Here is a 22,866-nt window from a genome sequence, read left to right as displayed (position 1 = left end):
ATTAAATCATATAAATAAATAATAAGATAACATTGTGTGATGGTAGCCATGTAACTTAATTGACTATGCCATAAAGTTGTAATATTTAACTGATAAACTAAATTATATATTCAAAGTAATATATTAATAAAAATAATAATATATATGATATATTTAATGAAATGGTTCCAAAGGCCATGACTCTTGTGATTACCACATATATAAAAAGGTGATGGAACCTATATTACGACACATAAGATATTGAATGAAATAATTTTAGATGAGTATATAGTAAAAGTTAGATAATGTTCTAATTGGTGATATTACTGTCATGTCCCCTTTTCAAATAATTAAAAAATAATAATCTTTGCTAAGGCAGGCAGGCCCAAGAAAGTGAAGTTTCGGAAAAAGGGGGTTAATCTTTGGAAACCGTTGGACTAATAAATGAAAATTATTATTAAAATATGTTTCATTAACCTCTCTTGGACGTGAGTTATAGTTATGCCCTCTTTTAAGGGGTTTGGAGGCATTTTGGGCTGAGGGGAGAACTTGATTTTTGCTCATTCTTTGTTATTCTTCAGAGGCTGCCAAACCTGTGGAGAAGGAGACCCAAGAATGAGAGTTTGCAGGTTTCCAGGGAGACCTAAGAACGGGAGTTTGCAAGTTTCCAAGAAGGCTAAGGATGGGAGTTTGAAGCCATTCCATGTGCATGCTCATACAGAGTTTGCCTTTGTGCTGAACAGTGTAGATTTGTGGGTTTTTGGGAGTGTTTTTTGCATGAGTTTGGTGTTTTCAGTTGAGCATTTCATATTAGTTTTGGTTGCTGCTGTATTTCAGACTTTAAGTTGTTAAAATAGAGCTGAATATATGTATTGGGACGTGATTAAACTTCTGAGATAGTTTATTAGTGTTGTGTGGTGTTTTCGAGCATTTTTGTGTTAATTTCGAGAGCTCGATGAGCATAGTTTTTGTTCTACATTTGAGAACTGTTGTGTAAAGGTTATACAGATCTAGAAATGTCATTTTGTAGGCTGTTATGCTGCTGAAATTTCTATAAAAATGTCCACTTTTAGATTTATTAATAATTGGTGAAGCTGTGAAGCTTTTGGCACAATTTCTGGCATACCCGATTTGGGGTTTCTTGAGAAATTTGGAGGATCTTTGTGATATTAGTTGTTTGATCTTAAAGATCTGATTAAAGGTTGAAAATATCATGTAAAATCAGAAAAGGGACATTTCAATTACACAAGCCCTCCACATTCATCGACTTTACTAGTAAGATAATCTAAAATACAATAAAATCTTACTTAAACCTACATAAAGTGGAATACCATACTAGAGGCATGTTTTATAACATGTAGGAAACATTCCTTTGCCTCCATATTTGATCTTCATTCTTTATTTTCACCCATTCTATCTATAGATACCTTCAAGTTTTTTTTGTTGCATCTTACATTTTTTTTCAAAATTTTCTATAGAATTTTTTTTAATTTTTTTTTTTCTATAACCTTTTTTTTTTACATTTCTAGTTTCATAATCTTCATGAGGAATTGATCATGGTGTGTGATGTTATGGCATCTTGGCCTAAAGGATACAAAATAATATTAAACCACTATACTTTTACACACCTTTATTCCAATATAATTGTGAAGGAAAACTGGAGTGAAATTTACCTCTATCTTTTGGTTAAGTTGTTGTGTTGTTATCCTTGCCATCAAGGTTCAAATCTCATGGGGATGAGGTCCCCCGTTTGTGGCCTCACTGGTTTGTATCTCCAGGTCAAAGCTTTTATCCCTCTTTGAAAACATATAGAAATTTACCTCTAACTTTGCTAGACATTTGGTCTAATGAATTGCACTATATATCATTTGTAGGCATGGAATTGCACTACATATTCTTATTGTATTCTATGCATTTTTGCTTTATTTTCTAGGCATCTATTGCTGGATGCAATGAGTTTTTCATCACTTCTAGAACATCTATGTCATTGAATTCAAACACCTAAGATCCCTTCTAGCACTTTGGTATATGAGTTAACACTATCAATGTAATAATTCTACTATAACCTAGTATTGAACCATTCTAATTATAAATATCTAAATTCAAATATTAGTTGGAGAACTAATGCATAGGGCTCTAAGATAACCAGTGATTAATCTTCTCTTCCGTCACCAATCAGATTGCTTTATTATCAATATTCACATTACTTCTTTTCAATTGAAAGAAATAATCGATTCTTACTAGCACTGTTCCTAGTATGTACGCTGGCACATTTCTTTGTCCCAAATAAATGCTCTCATCGGTTTCAATGTAGGAGAAGATGTGAAAATCAAAATAACTATTGGAGTTACCATTATTGCAGGTGAAGGTAGCGTGTTTCTGCATCAAGAGGTAGACTATCAAAGTTTTGGACTTATCATTTTGGCAGGTTCTCATTTTTGCATGGCGACAACACTTGACATGGTTGCATGTTCCTTTGGCTTGCATGTTACACATGTGCGTTGTTTTTCTTGTCACTATGCAATTTGATTTTAGAGACAGGGCATGATAAAAGAATGCTTAATCAAATGAAAAGTATTTAATAAATTACTCAACTTTCACAATGAATGGTTCTAGAAGTGGAGGAAAGTAATTCAAATTTATAGATTCAAATGAAGAAAAATATGCATTTCCATATGCACTGTGGCTTTTCACACTAGGGAGGATAGAAGCATGGACGAAAAGCTCTTAGATATTCTGCATTTAGAGGGAGCTCAGTGGGTCAGCTACACTCTATATAAATGGGATATAATGTTTCAAGACAAATTATAACTTAAATGAATAGAGGTATGATGTATCTAATAAAATTATTGTAAATGGTATAATGCATCTAAAACGCGTCTTTATTTTTATTGGGGACCAATTTCTATTTGTGTGCCAGTGTAACATTCTAAATCATATTATTTTGGCCCAATTCCATTTACTGGGAGCCTCTCTACCCATTCTCACAATCTTACATCTGTGCCCACTCATTTTCTTTTCTCGTTTTTTGTTTGTCCAATCTTATATTTTTAAAGCATTCTTATTAAGAAAATAAAAAGAACAGGAAAAATCAAACTTGAATCTTCTCCATAGACTTTGAAATTGCCCAAAAGATTTCGAAATGAATGGAATAGTAGCTTAGTAAAGATGAAACAAGAAGATTCCATATGCTTCAAGAATAAATGCTGATGATGATTCAAGGTTTGTATGAGGTTCTTAGTTAAAATAGGACTTAACTCATTGTGAATGATTTAATACTATTATTCATTAGTATTTATTGTTTCTTATGTTGATTTCTTTTTTTTAAAATATCAGCAGGGTTTTCAAAATTCAAATATTTGGGTTGGAGTCAATTTTAGGAACATTTTAAGATCAGTTTGGGAAACCTAATTGAGGTCATTATTTAAAAACATTAGTATTCTTGGAAAATATTTCTTACCAAATTGTTATGTTATTTTATTTGTATTATTTCCTATGTCATTTTGAGGGGGTGAGTGTCATTTTGAGGGGTTGAGTAGAAAAGATTTAATTTTTGTAATGCAGTAATGGACTTGACTAACAACATAGTTTCTAGGTTGCACGGAGACATGACACTGATTAGGAAGATTGTGGAAAATTTAGACAACTATTGCAAATGAATATTTGTTTTTATTGTTGAGAAGCAACTGGAACAAGGATTTTGTGATAGTGCATTGTATTATGCTCATGCATTACACTATTATGCTCTAAAATAATAACACACAACAATATACATGTCTATTTCTATCTCAACCACACCAAATTGTGTGGGACTGGAATTCATATAAGTGACCAACAAAGACGTTCTTGAATGAGTTACAAAATGACATTTAAAAGGATTTATTCTCCATTTCCTGTATGTTGGAAAAATTAGTGGTAGGTCAATCATCTTTGGCTTTGGACAATCTATAGTCCTAAACTATTAGGAAAATACATTGTGAGTGTCTTCCGTACAAAGTTCAATACTAACTATCATTTTATCTTTCCAATCATAATTGATGTAATTGAGAAACTGGGAAGAAACATTGATAGGTAAAATTATAAAAGTTTTTATACACTTGGTAACCTATTGGATCATTAGACAACTTTTAACATTCTATAAGGTTTGGTGGAGGTAGAACTACAATGATTTATTAATAAAATATTCCTCAACTCAATATTGTACTTTTTCCCTAAATTGAAATCTTAAATTTGATTTATTAATTAATTGAGATCTTAATTCATTAAAATTAAAAATAATTGAGACTACTAAAAAATACATGCATCTTAAAATATTAATAATTTAATCTAAGTTGTACTCTTTTAAAATTCTATAACATTAGGTGGAGCCAAAATTACGATGATTGATTCTTGAGATATTCCTAGATTGAATATTGTGCTTTTAATTAAGAGTAATGAAAAAATCATGAATTTAATGAATTATTGATTTAATATAAGTTTGTATTGTTTTAAGTTTTATTATATAATGATTTTCTTATTATATTTTAATTTTAGAAATTAGGTTTAAGTTTTATGACATCTAGATAAGACAACTTGTACCTTATATAGATATGAGAAGTGAGGGAAACATTACTATTGCACAGAATGTTGATAGTACACTTTAGGGTAAGGACCTACAGAGTTGGTAGACTTACCTTTACAATAGTAGTTCTCCAAAGATTGACGTAATGTTAAGTAAAATTTTAGTTCATTTTGTATGCCAAATTTTGTAGTCAAGGTAGAGACATATGGATAGTGTTAGAAAATAATCATAAAATCTCAAAAAAAAGCCATATAAGCCTAGTTCAAGAAGTCTACCAACTTAAACAAATTCAATTTCAAACAATTTGTTGTTGATGGTAAATTCTGGAGGAAGAATATTGTGATGGAACTAATGTTGTGAACATAATCCAAATATAAAGAAATGCAAGTTGTTGGTTTGCATCCAGCACTCAATTTCTTAACCCTTCACTAGAGATGCACACAAGTGAATAAAGCCTTGTGGTTGTTTACCCACTAACAAAAAAATCCTTCATTCATACTACATTTATTTTAATTCCTCTATTGTCAAAGGGATTTCTATGTACCCTTTATTTTCTCTCTAGATTAGGAATACTCATATTTTCTGACTCACAACATTCCTCCTCCATTTTAAGACTCATTGCTTTTTTTTTTATTACCGCACAATTTATAAATAATTTTTTATTCATAGATGGAGAGCCCATACCTTGAACTAACACATTATTATTAATATTTGATATTGTAATTTTTAATGTTGTATGATTCTCCTTTTGAATCCATCTCATTATTTTGCATCTATCATACCATGTTTATTGTGGGATCACTAGGGGTTTTATTATGGCTCTAATATGTTTTTTGCAATAGTTAATGCTACTGTTCGAGTTTTTTTCGTTAATTCTAATGCTGCCTACTCTAAAAAATACCATTTTATATTCTTTTAGAAAATGTTCACAACGTAAAGGCTCCCTTGATATTGTGCTTAATATTTGTGAGTTTGATAGATCCTATGACTAGCTAGAGAAGCATATTTTGATGGGATATTTTGTGGGTAGAAGTTGACCTTAAAGCATGCTGAAATAATTCATTGATAAGGCCTAGACTCCTCATGGAGTTTTGAATGATGTTGTTAAAATCCTCACCAAGGAAATTTTTGGTTTCATTTTGGAAACCCTAATCAAGATGACATAGAATTTACTTGTGGGCCCTAGATAGTCAGGTCATTATTGGTTGCTTTCCAACACTACTATCAATACTCTACAGTCTCAGATGACAAAAAGCTCATAGTGCCTATCTATGTTGACTTTTTTGCTCTTCTCCCACCTTGTTGACTATTTATTTAGGTAATTCCACAACACCTTGGTAAGGTGGTGTACATGGAGCTTGATAGGTTTTTCAACACTCATACTCAAAAGAGGCTTAATGTTGAGGTTGACCTTTCATAAACCTTAAAGAAATGGATGATATCTATATTGGATCCAATACCTTCACCGAGAAGGTTCTTTCTTTGAGTTTTCCTAACATTTTCTATAAGTGTCAATCAACCAAGCCCAAGGTCTAGTATTACTTATTGGTTGTCCCTCATAATAATTCTTCTCCCAAAGAGGCTCATGTTAATCCTATTGAGTTTGGAAAAAAAATTGAGTGGAATATTGTGGCATACAAGGGTAAGTCATCCCCAATACCCAAGTAAGTTATTTTTCTTCATCTCTATCATCATTGGAACTCACATTTTTTGTTCTTGTTTTGACTCCATTTACTCCCATGGTATCTCTTCTACTATTACTCATTTTAGATCTTCGTCATAGGGGACAAAGGTATTTATGAGTGCTCCTTGACCCAGTTGGCTCCACACACTATAGGTGGTTTCCATGAAAGTTTCTCAATGTTTTGTATGGTCCTCCACACCATATGACTATGCCAAGGACCCAAACGACAGTTTGGAAAAGTGGAGAATCATCTCTATAGGAGATTCTTCTCCTAGCTTCATAACTAGTAGCATCTCTAGCCATTTTACAATCCTTGCTCATTTTCAAAACCTTCTATACCCTACAACTTATCACAATCACGAATCATGAATTTCTCCAACTGATGTTGATGTTTAAGACTTGAAAATGATTTTAACCCTTCATAATATTCTATATCAAATAGTTTAACCCATGATAGAGAATATAACACTGGCATTATTTCCATTTTAGGTCATTTTTGTACTTATGATATCAAAGTCTACAAAAAAACTCTTCAATAATTAGAATTTTTTAAATTTTATCTAATCCCCTAAAATATATGGTTTCAACTATAACCATAGGATTTCTTGTAGGAACCTCCAAACTAGCTCCCTTTTCTTATATTCAAATTTGAATCATTCAAGAAGATGTAGCTATACAATTTTATAGTTACGGTTGCATAGATCTAGTAAAGATTTGAAAAATAATACTTCTAGAAATAAAAACATATAGAAGAAAATTAGAGTTCCTCAATAATAAATTTTATTAATCATCTATTCTCTAAGCAACATAGAAATCATGCTTTACACAAACCAAACCACCACAAGAAAAGTAGTTATGATGAACATGCCATTATTTAACTAGTCATGAAATTTCCTAAACAACTAAAGTTCATTAAAGAATAATTAGAAATTTAAAAATTACAAAGGAAATTAATGCATAACATGTACTTAACATATATAAGTTGGAACTAATCAAACACTGCCCAATTCTATCTAAGAAAGTAATGAGGAAGGAGGGAAATCCCTTAAAAGATTTTCAAATGATTGGAATAATAGCTTGGTAAAGATGAAACAAGAAGACTCAAGATGCTTCAAGAATAAATATCCATGCTAACTAAAGGTTTATATGAGGTTCTTAGTTAAAACTAGAATTACCTCTTGTGAATGATTTAATAATATTATTATTTAGTACTCATTTTTAGTCTCTATCATAAGGTAGGAGACTAAAGTTTTAGGTTGCATTTTGTGTATTAGTTTAGATTTTGAAAGTCATGCAACAAGCATTTAACCTAAGATTCTTTTCTATTCTTTTACTAAAATGAATTTTGATTCTTTTATTTCTATTTTTTGATTGGCTAAGTTTATTTTTCTAGTGGTATTTTTATTTTCTCCACTATGAAATTAAACAAAAAGATAGAAATGACAAATGTCTTAAATAGTTGCAAGTCTAAGCAACATGTATACAAGCACAGGTGCAATTGAAATACTAAGCAATGTATAAGAAAAGACACATACTTGGAGTGTGTTGTGCCATCCATACAAGGAGGAATAAATGAAGGTTTTTAACAATTCTAGAATGATATACTTTTTAGTTTGTCTTATTGTTATGGACAATTTCTCATCAAGAAAGAGGCGAATTGCCTCTCTAGTAGGTGTGTTTGGTGGGAAGAGGCTTTCTATGCTACATATATAGGTTCAATGTATTCATTTGTTAAATTTTAGAAGAAACACTTTCTTGCTTTGCTACTCTTGTAGGTATTTCCCATGGTCTTATTTTTTTTTTTAACTGGGACTTTTCCAAATATTCACATGAGAATTAGTAGTTGTAAAGCCACCAAAATCTTTTCCTCTTTGATAGGCATTCCTCTTCCTTCTCCTCAAACTACTTTGTAGGTCCTTTTTATTCAAAGTTGAGATTTTGTACTTTTGAAAACATATTTTTTTGTTTAAAAAATATTATTACTTCTTTCGATACATTTAACTTTTTTGAAAATAGTGTGTAGAAGTCATAGAACATCTATAATTTCTTGTCAATAGTAGAAAATTCTCAATCTTCTTTTAGTGGATTGTTCTATGATAGTGAATAGAACTATAACTACATCTATAAAGTGGCATCGACCTCTAAGCAAGGTATTATTGAAGACAAATTTTTTAGGTTTTGATCTTTTAGATTTGTAATATTCTGGTTGTGCATCTCTTTGAAACATATAGTTTTAACTAGTTGTAAGTAGTAGATTCTTTTAAATGTTTTAGGCTTTGTTGGCTTTCATTTTTAGAGTTAAAGCCTTATGTCTGGTTCCACAAAAAATACAAGAATGATGTAGTTCTACACAAACACTGAAGACAGAGTAAAAACACACAATATCTACAACTAAAAGAGAAGTTCAATCATGTCCAATAACTAGTGGAAAGGAGGATGGTTTAAATTAGTTGTAACAATGAAATTCATTGCAATCATTCCCTAAATAGACAACAATGTGATCCTTTGAACATTTCTAGGAATTTCTTCTCTACCTTCTTCAAATTAAAAGCTAGCCTATAGTAGATAAGTTCGTTCAAAAGAATATTTTTTAGTTGTTATAATATTTTGGTACTGGTTTTAATACACTTCCAACATAGCGTGGGTTGTAACTTAGTACATCAACAGGTATTGAAGCATCATGAATGGGATGGCCTCCATTAAATAATATAGCTAGAAACAAGAAAATATACATGTGAAGTTACAACACACATACAAGTTATAATAATAGTTTGATTAGATGCCATAGAGAGATGGAGTCTCATAGGAGAAATTCATAAGTACTGTAGACTATGAATGTGTTGATAACAACAATTGAAACTCATAACAAATATAATTTCCACATGTATCTTATTTGTCTATGCCAAAATGGAAGCCTCAAAACATAGAATGGGACATCTAATTAAGGCATTTTTGTCACATATTATGGTTCAAAATGCTTTAGATATGTGCACCCAAAATGTGGATTCATAGATAATACACAAAAAGCTTTAACAATGTGGAAGATTTTGAAATTAGTTTTAAAGATGCCAAAACCAAATAAATTTTAGGCAAAAAGAAATGATGGAAATAAAACAAAAAAATGGAAACTCAAAATGGTTCTAAATCCCCAAATTGAAATTGCATACCAAGATTTATTTATTTTCAAGTTTGATTTAGCTTTGTCCTACATTATGCCAAATCAAGTGATTAAGAATTCTTCAAACCTTTAAACATAGAAGAAATTCCTCATCCAAAGGGCAACAATATTTTTATTTTGAGAGACAAAAGAGCCAAATATTTAGAGTGAGTCTCTAAAATTGAAGAAATAGAAGAGCAAAATCTTTGAAGGTGGAAAGTATGTAAGACACTAAAATTTTACCTTATTGCAACATAAAGGTGTGTGATGAGGCACTACAAGCATGTCAATTAGTATAAAAATCTATTTGTTAGCTATATGGACAAAACCATGTGCTTGGGCAACTAACTGCCAGTTCTAAAAATAAAATCATGATATTTTTCTATGTTATGCACTAGCTCTCTCAAGACCTCAAAAAATGTAAATCATATTTTGGTTGTATTCAAAATAAAACTACGAAAAATGAATCAATTAATTCTTGATTATATTCAGTAGGATTTTTGTGTTATGGTACTATTTATGAGTTATTTTCTGTACAAGAGTTCCCTAACTGATTTAGAGTTTGCATATTCCTCAGTGTCCTAGACTATACAAATCTTATTTTCCACTATTTTATGTGTTTATCAAACATGAGGATTTCGTTTTATTTCTTAATTATCTATTGGGTTTTATATGTTTATGGTGCTATTTATGATTATTTTGTATTCATTTGTGTATATTCTACATTAATTCCCTTTTGTATTGGTCTACCTATTAGGGGTCTATATGGAGGTTGTCACTTTAATCCATGCTAAATAAATTTGGATTGTTAACTTAGCAACAAGAATGATGCAAAAGTCATCTCCATATTTGAGTACCAAACCATAATTTTGGTAGTAAACTATGTTCCAACATTACCAAATCTATAGCTCTTCTTTTGATATCCCCTTTTTCCTAAAGAATACTTCTTTATGCAACTAACTTAATTTACTAAAATCCATTTTTGGAACTATCAATTTTGCACTTCTATCAAACTTAATTTTCCTATCTACTTATTCATTATTCCATTTCTTAGTAGCAAGTTGACCCATTTCTAGTTTTTATCGTCAGCCCATGGAAGGCAGGGACTAGAGCTGCATGCAACACTTGTTTCTAATGATTTCATTCTTTTTTCTTTATATATATATATATATATATATCACTAGGGTTTTCAAAATTAAAGTTCTCAGGTTGGTGTCAATTTAAGGGACAATTTACAATTAGTTAGAGAAACCTAATTTTGGTCATAGTTTTCAAACATTATTTTTCGTGGAAAATATTTATTAGTCAAGGGTGCATGAAATGAGACATTATTTGCATAATTTTGGTCAGTAGAGGGGTAAGAATACAATGTTGTGTCACCTTTTAGGTTGACTCATCAAAATTTTTGAATTTGTGTATTTCTATTTAAATATCAATTTTGTTCAAACATGTGATCTATATAAATTCATTCTAGCTAAGTGTTAGTGAACAAATTGTCCTTTGAAGAAATACATGCAAATATGACCCTGAATGCCCAAGTAAAAGAAAAAACTAACACCAATAGTTGGAGAGGTTATCATGGGGTTGATAACCTTCCTCTGAATTTTTATCAGGTATAGCTCCCCATACAAGATGTTCAATGAATTAAATGTGGGTGCTTTTACCAGAAAGCATGAAAGGATATCAAAAATCTACTTGTAAATACAATGTAGATGCAGTAACCTAAAAGACTACAAGAAAGTATTAACAAATGACACAAAGTTCATTTGCATGCAGCATTACAAATAGAATGAAATTAGAGAAAATTGAATGTCATACAAAGATGACGATTAGTGGAGAGAAAATTGCCCAGATTCAAAGCTCCAATATGCAACTATCTCTAGAGTTACCCTCCTCTAAAAATGTAGAAACAACAAAGTTTTTGAAACATCATGCATCTAAATCATCAATTGAAAAGGAAACTTGAATTCCCTTCCCACGAACACATTAAAAAATTAGAATATTCTTTATTCTCCAACACAAAGCTCAAAAATTAAAACCACGCAGTGCTCTTTCTCTCTCAGCACATACAAAAAATAAAACTTCTCATCAACCCTTCCGTTTTGCAGCTCAAAGTCTTCAGTTCAAAAGAGAAGTGGAACCCCCTGTATTCACAGCCTCTGTTCTACTGTAGCCCAAAGTCTCTCATTACATCATACATCTACATCATTAACTGAAAGGAAACCTAAATTCCCTCTCCCTGCATACATTCAAAATCAAAATATCCCCTGTTTTCTAGCTCACAGTTTGGAAAATTAAACAAAACTCTGCTCTAAATCATTGGCATTGACAATTTTAAGCCTGAGCCTTGATTCTAAATCTGCGTGTTGAACTACTAAACCATTGAACTACTTCGAACCTCAGTTTGAAGTGGTTCAAAAACTCTACACCTCGCATCTTCTAAAATTATTGGGCTAACTGAAACTAAATTATGAATTCTAGCAAAATTTTGAACTTTCGTGAGCTAGCCATTCTGCATTTCAAATTTCCTTGAACTATCAAACCACTTTGAACTACTTCAAACTTCAGTTCGAAGTGGTTCAAAAACTCTTAACTTGAAGTTTTACTTCAATTGTATTGAACCTGCAGAATGGGTTATCTGAACCATTGAACCATTTCAAACTTCTTTGAACTAAGGTTCAAAGTGGCTCAAAAACAAAAAATCCAAGTTTTAAAACCATGCTCATATTGGTTACTAACAAGGGCTCTAACTGTGAGATTAATTTTGATATAAAAATAGAGAACTCCAGCAATCTCTGGGAAAAAAAAATTAGTGCCTTATGTATTGGGAAAATAGAGTCAGCAAGAGAAGATTGGGAGCTGCTTGTAGAGAGGGTAGATGGGAGCAGGGCAAAACCAACCAACAAAACAAACACCTGCACTATTGGCAAGCACGAAGCTTGCACATTATTCAAACCACATTACGCACACCAAAAAGATATTTACAAAGTTTACAAAGGTAGTAAGGAACCTACCATAAAGATTGAAAGAATGAAGAATCAAGTGAAACCATTTACAGGTTGAGAGAAATAGGAGCCTTTCTGAATCAGCAAAGCGTACCTCAATGGACCAACTCCAAACCATTGCGTGATGATGACTCTTTCAGTACCAAACTTCAGACTGATAGTGTGCATGCATATGTTGATCCAACATTCTTTTCCAAAAAGCCATAACTCATCATAATATTCATCTTCACTTAAGAATTGATTCTTGACACTGTCAGTGTTAGACTCTGCTTCAAACTAAAAAATATGAAATGAAAAAGCCTCAGCAAAAGATGATGTATACCCCTCAGAAATATTGTCATGTAGATTCAAATCCCATGATCATGATTAGTTTGCAGCCATGATGATGCCTCCTTTAGCATAGGATCAAACCTCAAATGGATGTCTTCTTTATTTCTTTCAAGGAACCAACTATGATCAAATATACCACAAATTCCATCCCCTTCTCTTCTCAGAATGTCATCACACTTTTCAGCATTATCCAAATCAGCAACATCATGCATAGATGGATGAAAAAGAAAATTGCCAATAAATACTTCATTCTAAAATTGATTTGAAAAAGTACCTGAGGCCTCATCCAAGAAATGATCCAGCTTGAGTGATGATGAAAATGTACCTATGATTCCTTCTTCTCCATTGAAAAATCACATTCTCCAATACATTGGCTAAACCACCACTAGTTTGAAGGCCAGCTTCATATTCCTCTTTCTCAACAAGAAATTCAGCAGGGGCATCTTTGTCTAGAGACATCTTTGTCTCATCTTCATGAAGAGTTGAATCACCATCAAGAGGATTGGTTTGAGAGACATCTTTAGGCTGAAGACTTAGCAAAAATTCAACAATGACCCTTTTTTCTGATTAAATGATATTTCTTTCCATGCTACAGTTGGATAGTTTATAGGCTAAGTGCTGATTTCAGCATTTTCAGAATGAAAAAGAAACCTTTCTTCATGCATTTTCACCTTGTCATAGTTGCAGATTTCATCATCAAATTCAGAAAACCTTTGCAGGTGCTAATTATTAGTTTGCAAGCATAAGGAATCATCTTCTTTCTTCATAGAAATAAGAAGTTTAGTCTCAGGCTGCATACTATCCTGAATCTTTTCATCAAGAGGGTTTTCCAATGAAAAATGATCAACATCAAAAGTGAAAGATTGAAAATCTGAAGGCAAGTTGTCAACTTTCTTGTCAATAGAAACTTCAGAAATAGGGAGATTATCAACATAGTTAAAACTAAAACTCTTAGGATGTGGAGAACAAGATTTGAATACATCTCCATTAAAAGCAACATCATCTACAAGGTTCACTGTTGAAACATATTCAGGATGAAAAGATTCAAGTAAAGACTCTTTCTCTACATTCTCCTTCAAAGGATTAATACCCTCACAATCTTTTGTGGTATTTAAAGATTCATTTTCAAACAAGGCACCCGGAGAAAGTATCTCAATAGAATCTTTATGAAAAGAACGATCACCATGACTTTCTAATGTACCAATTTTTGCATGAGATGAGGAAAGATCTTGAGAAAAGATTTCATCATTATGGCTTACCTTTACTCTGGTGTTGTTGCAGGTATTCTCTCCCTGTAAAAGTGGATCAGCATGATGCTGGAGTAATTTTGACTGGATTTCTTCTTCTAAATATTGCATCTTGGGTCTTTTCTTGATGATGATAGCACCATAGAAAGACTTCAACTAGCTCACTTGCTTTGCTACTTCTTGTGTAACTTCTCTGATGGGATTATCTTTGAAAGGTGGGATAAAGTTGAAGATTTTAGAGGTATCTCCATCCTTTGCTGGAACCCATTACTTCAGGATTTCTCAATTTGTAAGGAAGACTTTTTGGCATTCTTCCTTAATAGAGTTGCCAACCTCCATCCTCGGGGAGGTACCTTTAGATTTTTTAGAAAAGAAAACACTGCAACTGCGATTGTTTCCCCAATAGAGTCGCCAAAAATCTGTTAGTGAATAGATTGTCCTTTGAAGAAATACATGCAAATATGACCCTGAATGCCCAAGTAAAAGAAAAAACTAACACCAACAGTTGGAGAGGTTATCATTGGAGAGGTTATCACGGGGTTGATAACCTCCCTCTAAATTTTTATCAGGTACAACTCCCCGTACAAGATGTTAAATAAATTAAATGTGGGTGCTTTTACCAGAAAGCACGAAAGGATATCAAACATCTACTTGTAAGTACAATGTAGACGTGGGAACCTAAAAGACTACAAGAAAGTATTAACAAATGACACAAAGTTCATTTGCATGCAGCATTACAAATAGAATGAAATCTAAGAAAGTAAAGAAATAGAGCTTTTAAAACACTTTGAAATCAAATATATTCAGGAATTCATGACATAAATGCATTTAGAGAAAATAGAATGTCATACAAAGATGATAATCAGTGGAGAGAAAATTACACAAATTCAAAGCTCCAATATGCAACTATCTCCAGAGTCTCCCTCCTCTAAAAATGCAAAAACAACAAAGTTTTCGAAACATCATGCAACTAAATCATCAATTAAAAAGGAAACTTGAATTCCCTTCCCCTGGACACATTCAAAAATCAAAATATTACTTATTTTCTAACACAAACTTCAGAAATTAGAACCAAGCAGTGCTCTTTCTCTCTCAGCAAATACAAAAAATAAAACTTCTCATCAGCCCTTCCATTCTGCAGCTCAAAGTCTTTAGTTCAGAAGAGAAGTGGAACCCCCTCTATTCACAGCCTCTATTCTACTGTAGCCCAAAGTCTCTCATTACATCATACATCTACATCACTAACTAAAAGGAAACCTAAATTCCCTCTCCCTGCATACATTCAAAATCAAAATATTCCTTGTTTTCCAGCTCACAGTTTGGAAAATTGAACAAAACTCTACTCTAAATCATTGGCTCTAACAATTTTGGGCCTGCGCCTTGATTCTGAATCTGCGTGTTGAACTACTAAACCATTGAACTACTTTGAACTACTTCAAACCTTAGTTCAAAGTGGTTCAAAAACTCTGCACCTCACATCTTCTAAAATTGTTGGGCTAACTAAAACTGAATTATGAATTCAGGCAAAATTCTAAACTTTCCTGAGCTAGCCATTCTGCATTTCAAATTGCCTTGAGCTATCGAACCACTTTGAACTACTTTGAACTTCAGTTTGAAGTGGTTCAAAAACTTCGAACTTGAAGTTTTACTTCAATTGTATTGAACCTACAGAATGGGTTATCTGAACCATTGAACCATTTCAAACTACTTTGAACTAAGGTTCAAAGCGGTTCAAAAACACAAACTCTAAGTTTTAAAACCATGCTCATATTGGTTACTAACACTAAGTTATATATGTTCTCACACTTTTCTAATTGGAAATGTTTATTAAATGCATGCTTTATACTATTTTGTGTCTAATTACTAAAGAAATAAAATTATTTTAGAAAAATAACATTTTAATAAATTTTACTCATTTTACTAATCTTTTTTAATAACATATAAATGACATTTTATAGAGCTCAATGTTAAGAATATTCTCATATAGATTTTATAGTGTTTTACTTAAAAATAGTTTACTGCAATTAAAAAATACTACAAGTATGTATTTTAACACTCGAGAAGATGTTGATTTTGAGAAACAAAAGAATATTAAATCTTATCAAACAAATTTAAAAGGAATATGAAATTTGAGAGGAGAGAGTCCTCTTCCAAAATATCCAATTTTTCTTTTGGTTAGAATAGCTTTGTTCTGAAAATTATGGTAGGAGATGAAAACTAATGAAAATTGTTATAAAAGAGAAAATATAGGTCAAAATTTAATTTTAACTTTTTTTGATCTAGCTATATATTCCATCTATAACATATTTGAAGCAAAATGGAAATGGTTTACTTCCATATAGTAATATTGTGAGAACTAGACCACTCATTTTAAGCATTTTTTAGTAACTAAAAAATTATCCTTAAAATTAGGAAAATATATCAATTCTTATTCCAAATAATCAATAAGATTAGTAATCTTTAAAAAAATCAATTTTTACACATTTCATTAGTTTATGTCATTTTCAAATTGTAAACAATAATATTGGTTTTATGTCAATAAATTGAAAGAGATATACTTTTGTTAGCTTTTTCCTTTATAAAAGGGTGACATAGGGTTGTGGTTTTACCCAGAGAGTATTTTAGGTTTACTTTTGGCACTAAATTTGAGAGAAGGGTTAGATGGGTTTGCTTCAGTCTTGATGAGCTCTAGTCTAAAAGTGTTTGAATTCGTTGTCAATGTGTTGTTTGTCTCATATCTCTACCCACCTTGTCATTAATTCATATCCACTAAGGTTTTTTTTGGAATTTTAAAGGAAAAACATTTTGAACCAAATCATTTGTTACACTACTTTAAATTTATCAACGCCTATGTTATTTTTAGGGGCTTCAACTACAAAGGATTTAATTTTTTCAATGCAGTAATGGAGTTGACTCACAACATGATTTCTAAGTTGTGGAAAGACATGATAGTGAATAGGCAGATTGTCTTGGAATGGAAAGGAAATATTTAGACATTTATTGTAAATGAATGTTTTTTTTAATTCTTGAAAAACAATTGGAGTAAGCATTTTGTGACAGTGCATTGGATTATGCTTGTGCATGTAGTGCCTCTCCCATTTGACTTTTGTAAGTCATCCTGATGGATGCAACCTTGTTGATCTTTCATTGTGATTGATCATGATTGAGATCATGAGTGATCTACACCCTTGAGGTGATTTAGATTTATGTCACTATATTAGCTGATTTGATTGTGCTTTGGCTGATTTTTTAGATTCTAATGTGATTTATGGCTCATTGAGATTTGTGCCAGTGGCTACCAAGATCGATGTGGTATCATGAAGTTTCCCCATAATTACCTTGAGATGTGTATAGAGATTGCATTGTGTACTATTATTGTGCTACATTGGACTAGGTTTCTGTAGCAGTGGTTAGTCATGATTATGACTATTGTTGCTTATATGTCATAAATGGATTTTTCATGTTGTGTAAAAAAGCATTATTAAATGGTTAAATAATTAGAAATGGATTGTCCATGTTGGATTCATTGGTTATGTGCTATAGATGTTTACCTTGTTATATTTTGATCTAAGAGATATTTGTTACCTAGGTTATGTTTTACTTTTGAGATGACCTAAGGGTCAGATGTCATACCTTGATTCAGTATCATAGATACTATACTACTATACTGTTTGCTTTATCATATTTGCATGATGATCTCATTTTGAGATGACATTATTTTGTGGTGATATCTAGTTAACCGTATTTGGAAATATCTCTAATTATATTAAATATGGATTTAATGCTATGGTTATTTATATCATTCTTGCATTGGTATGCTTTGTGCAAATGTGAGTGATGTAAATAGATTATTTTAGTATAATTAAATAAAAGGTTAAATTAGGAAAGTTAGTGCATTTATTGCTTTGGCTATGTTATTATATGTAATTGTAATTGATTATGGTGTTTAGTGTGTAGGATTTATATCCCTAGCAGTGGCACATGGAGTTAGTGATTTAGTTATTCATATTTTACCAATGTATTCCCTATATGGTTGATGTATCCTTATTGTAATTATTTAATTAAACCTTTTGGTGATTATTAAATCTAAATTCATTAGCATTATGTGATTATACTAGTGAGTGAGTATGTGCATCTATAGTTTTGCATTTTCATGAGAGTTGTTGAGAAAATTTCTATGTTTTTGGGTTTTTGGGCTTTTTAATTGATTTATTTTAATTTTTGGCAGCTTTGCCATAGGTGAATTCCTATTTCTAGGAATTGCCTATTTTTGCTTGGGTCAATTTGTAGTTTAATAAGGTTGGCTTGTTATTTTCCCTAATCAATTATTCACTCGAAAAGTGAATAAATATCTAAAAAGGAACTTAATTTCTTACTTCTCACTTTTGAATTAGAAAGTTTGAGAGTAAAACCCAAAATTCTCTTCATGAGGATTTACTATTTTTTTGTTGGGAGGGCTATGGATGTGAGATCACTGCAAGGTTGGTCTTATTGGATCCAACTCAAGGAGACCTTGGATTGCCATGGCTTCTAGGTACTTTTGCAAGATTTTTATTTTCTAGTTCAGATTCATGTTTTGCCCTTTTGACTGTGAGGTAAGGCTCTACCTTTTTATTGTTTCTGCTTCATTTTAGTTTCTTTTTTGGGTAGCCATTTGTTAGGAGAGTGAGAACTAGTGTTCCCCTGCATTTATATTTGTTGGTTTTTCCCAATTGGTCAAGTATGAGAATTTCCTTGATTTTTGGGATGAGGGTTTGGGGTTTTGCACCATTATGCTAGCCATTTTTCATACGGTGTTCAAACTTAATTATTTTTGGATTTTTGGGGTTTTTGTACCCAAAGGCCAAACGAGTTTTAATTTTGAAGTTTTCCAAAATTTAGGGTTTCTACCCCATTTTGTGTGCCACCCTACTTTCTTGAGATTTCTTGGTATGAGTTGGGTCATGGACCTAGGTTATCTATTTGGATGTCAGTCAGACCTTTAATTGCACTTATATGTTTGCATTGGGATGCATGTCACTTTCATACTCCTAACTTTGGGTTTAGTTTAGTGATTTTATACTTACTATTATGGTTTCTCTTAGACCCTTGTTATTGTTTCATGGACACTAGATTTATGTAGAATGCATGCTCCTAGATTGAGGCCAGTTAAGCGAGTTCATGATGTTTGGTCCTATTGCATCATTGGGATTCATGTAGAATCCATACTCCTAGATTGAGGTTGGTCAATTGATTTCATGATGTATGGTTTTATAATTCTTTGGGGATTCATGAATAATCCATCCTCCCAAGTTGTTTTTGGTTGAGTGATACTTTTCTTGGGTTCTCATCTAGTCCTTGTGTTATGATCTTTGTGATGGTGGTATGCCACACATGAGTATGTGCATATACATTTATCAAGTGACTTGCGAAGCTTGATCTTTTGTGGTACTTTTGGAAGTTATGATCATTGGGGTTGAGTTGGGAATGTGCATGCCAATGGGCACTTGTTGTAGGATGAGCATGGGTAGGGTAGCATATGGAGGATTCTGCTATCTCTCAGATCGATGATCATGGTGTTAGAGGTTGGTAGAAAAAGCTTTATATAAGTGATAACTAAATAAAACACTAGGTGGTAACAAAACTTAAGATAATAAAAAATGTTCTATGCTAGATCCTTTCCATTGTGGGACTTGAATCTACATGATTTGAGCTTGGGCTTTTTGATGTCAAGTGACTCTCCATGATGTTAGCCCATACTTAGAAGCCTTTTGAGTTTCTAACAAGGACTTGTACTACTTGCAATGTCTTAGGTTCTCTATTACAGCCATCATATTGCCTAGCATGAGTGTTAGCCATGGATGTTTGCTTTCTGTGTGTTTGTGGTTGGATCATTATCTCCATCAGCATAATGGGTGTGGACCTATGTGTGCCACATGTTTGGGAGGCACAACTACCTACACCACTACTAGGGACCAATGTATAGAGATAGTCTTTTATCCTAGTGTGACCATTGTTCGATGTTTTCACTAGATACTTCAGGTTCTAGAGTATGCTTTCTTGTTATTTATGCTTTCACTGGAAAGCTTAGATATCATGTTTAGATGATGTTAGCTTATTTGATACATTCTCATAATATGATGTTTAGCATATAATAGGTGATGTTATCTACTTTGTAGGATTATTTTATGTTTTTCTTGTAGCACATTATATTTCCTTATGCTTATGTTGTAGCATGTTTTAGTAGTGATGTCCCTATTATGATAGTACCAATGATTTGATCAATGGCTTGGGATGTTACACATAGGGGATGGCTAAGGCCCATGATGGTCTTATGATGCTATTGACATTTGGGAGGAACTGTGTACTTAGTTTGGTTGTTCAGTTATTGAGATGTTGCTTTTGTTCACTGCAACGTTGCTCTTAGTACATTAATTTACTACTTTCATTTAGATGGATAAATGTTCATGTATCTTGTTTCATGGCATGTTATTGTTATTGAACTCAAGTGTTTGTTCCTTTATCTATGTGGATCTGATACTCCCTAATGTAAAGGAAATCTATTTCCTAACTTTTTACCTTAATGTTTCTAGTTTGTTGATTGGTATCTTCACACAAAATTGTGTTTTCTTGTGCAAGAAGGAAATTGTTCATGTGATGTGTTGGGATTCTTCATGCAGCTTGGTGAATCCTCGTGTGGAACTTGATACCAGTTTGAGTGTTTTGGTTGTATGGTGAAACACTTTGATGCACCATTGTGCACATCTTCATGTGCAAGGGTATCTCTTTACATGGCATGTGGCACTTCTTTCCTCTATTGGTCCTTGTACAAAAAATAGGGGGTGTCTACATTGGTTTTTGAGTATCAAATTTTGGTGATTCTAGTACCCATTGGATTTACTTAATTTTCCATGTTTTGACAAATCTTAGATTTTTAGTATTGTTGACATTTTGGATTTTTTTTCTTGTTGTGAGTGTATCAGTTTAGGTAGTCGCATTCAGAGATTCATTGGTTGTTGGGATGGTGGTTAAGTCTTCCATTGCAATCTTTGTGATTGTTGTATGATGTTGACATGCACATTCATACATCTCTGGGTGAGGCATTATATCTGGTATCACAACCCATGTTCAAACAATGGGATCTCTATGTATATGTTTCCCATGTGGTTGATGCTTCATGTGTGAGTGTGGGTGTCTAGGTGAGAGCTTGTGATCTTTGCTTCTTTGGTATCTACTTGTGATGGACTTGCTTGTGTAGTAGATGTGACTAGATTAGTGTGATGGGAAGGAACTGAGTCTTCCTCGTTTTGTTGATGGAATCAATGTGCCTTTGTTTGGTTTGTTGCGAGTGTGATCCTATTGGATGGAACCATTGATTGATCTCCATGTATTGGCTTTGAGTGCCTCTTTTTTCCTCCTTGCGGAGTAAGGTGAATTGTTTCCCTATTTTCTCCTAGTTGTAAGTAAATAAATGGATCTTATTTGTGATTTTGTGTTTTTTCATTATAGTAATGAAATGGTTCCCTTCATTGAGAAATGAGTGTTATTCTGAATTGTTGCAAAGAAGTAGGTGTTGTATTAAGACCTTTTTGAGTAATGACTTAAGGCCCCAAAACTAATTACTTCATAAGATTATAGAAATTTGGATTGAATTGATGAATATTTAAATATTGCATTGCTTGGAAAAATAATTAAGGAAATTATTGTTGTCTGCATATCCATGAGGTTACGAATGGTATATTGCTTGATGTGTAAGAGTGTGTTCTCTAACATTATTAGGATGATGTATTCCTTAGCATTGTGTGGTGGTTTATCCCTCTTGTGTGACTATCCTCAATCATCACATGTAATGTGATTTGATTGATGCCTTGTTTTATTTTGCTAGAGGTACTTTCCTCATCTTGTTGGGCTAGCATTGGTTTTTTATTATTTTCCTCTCTTGGAATAGTCATAAAATTTTATTGATTACTCTCTGTGTGATAGTTGTCACATTTGAATTATTGTTAAAATGTGCACTTTTTGATATTTACTATTGGAATTGACAATCCCCCATTTGGACTTTTTGTTTTGGTTCATAATGACTATTCTAAATGTGCTTTAACTATTGCCTAGTTGTGTGTTGTGACTCTAACATGTTCATCTCAAATCTCTAGTAGTACATATAAGGGATAATATCATGGAGAGCATGCTAGTGTGTACTTCATAGATTTAAAGTTGTTAATGTAATTGCATAGTTTAAAAGATGAGTAAACATAATATTATTCTTAAAAGAAAATGAAAGATATGTACTTGTTTTATCGTGACTCTTGAACCCTTGCTTTGAAAACCTTTTAGTTTAATTTTGCATTAGTACTTGTGTTAGGTTTAACTAATGAAATTATGAAAGATAAATATTGATGGTTTTTAGTGTGTGAACTACCTTTCATTCCATGTCTTACGTTGTTTTGGGCATGTGTGTTCTTAAGTGGTTTTGGATGTTTCATCTGTTGCTTATCTTGGTAAGCAAGACTATTGATTTTCTCTATGTTGTGTTGTCTTTACTGGTCTTTCAAACTCTTAGGACTTAGGACTCTCTTAACTCCATAATATTGTAGACCTTGTCGATATCTTTTTCAAAAATTTTGAACAAAGTCAATTGGATTCCAAACATGAAAGTTATGGCCTCTAGAGGGAAGGCAATTTTTTTGCTAATTTAAAATTTCATGTGAGAAACTGGTGGTCATGCACATTCTCACCTAGTTCATTACACTTTCTCACCTAGTTTAGTGAGAAACTTCATGTGAGATTGTGCTAATGCAAAATTTTTCCTCAAGAACAACAAGCATCTTGTTCTCACTTTTGGAGTTGCAGATTGATGTTTTGAGTATGCTTTATTTAGGAGAGGCCAATTTAGTCATGACATATCAAATTTATGACCATTGGAG

The sequence above is a fragment of the Cupressus sempervirens genome, chromosome 4 (genome assembly GCF_028749045.1).
Source record: "Cupressus sempervirens isolate cs-2001-9-10 chromosome 4, ASM2874904v1, whole genome shotgun sequence".
NCBI lineage: Eukaryota > Viridiplantae > Streptophyta > Pinopsida > Cupressales > Cupressaceae > Cupressus > Cupressus sempervirens.
Note: the sequence above shows the minus strand (reverse complement) of the source record.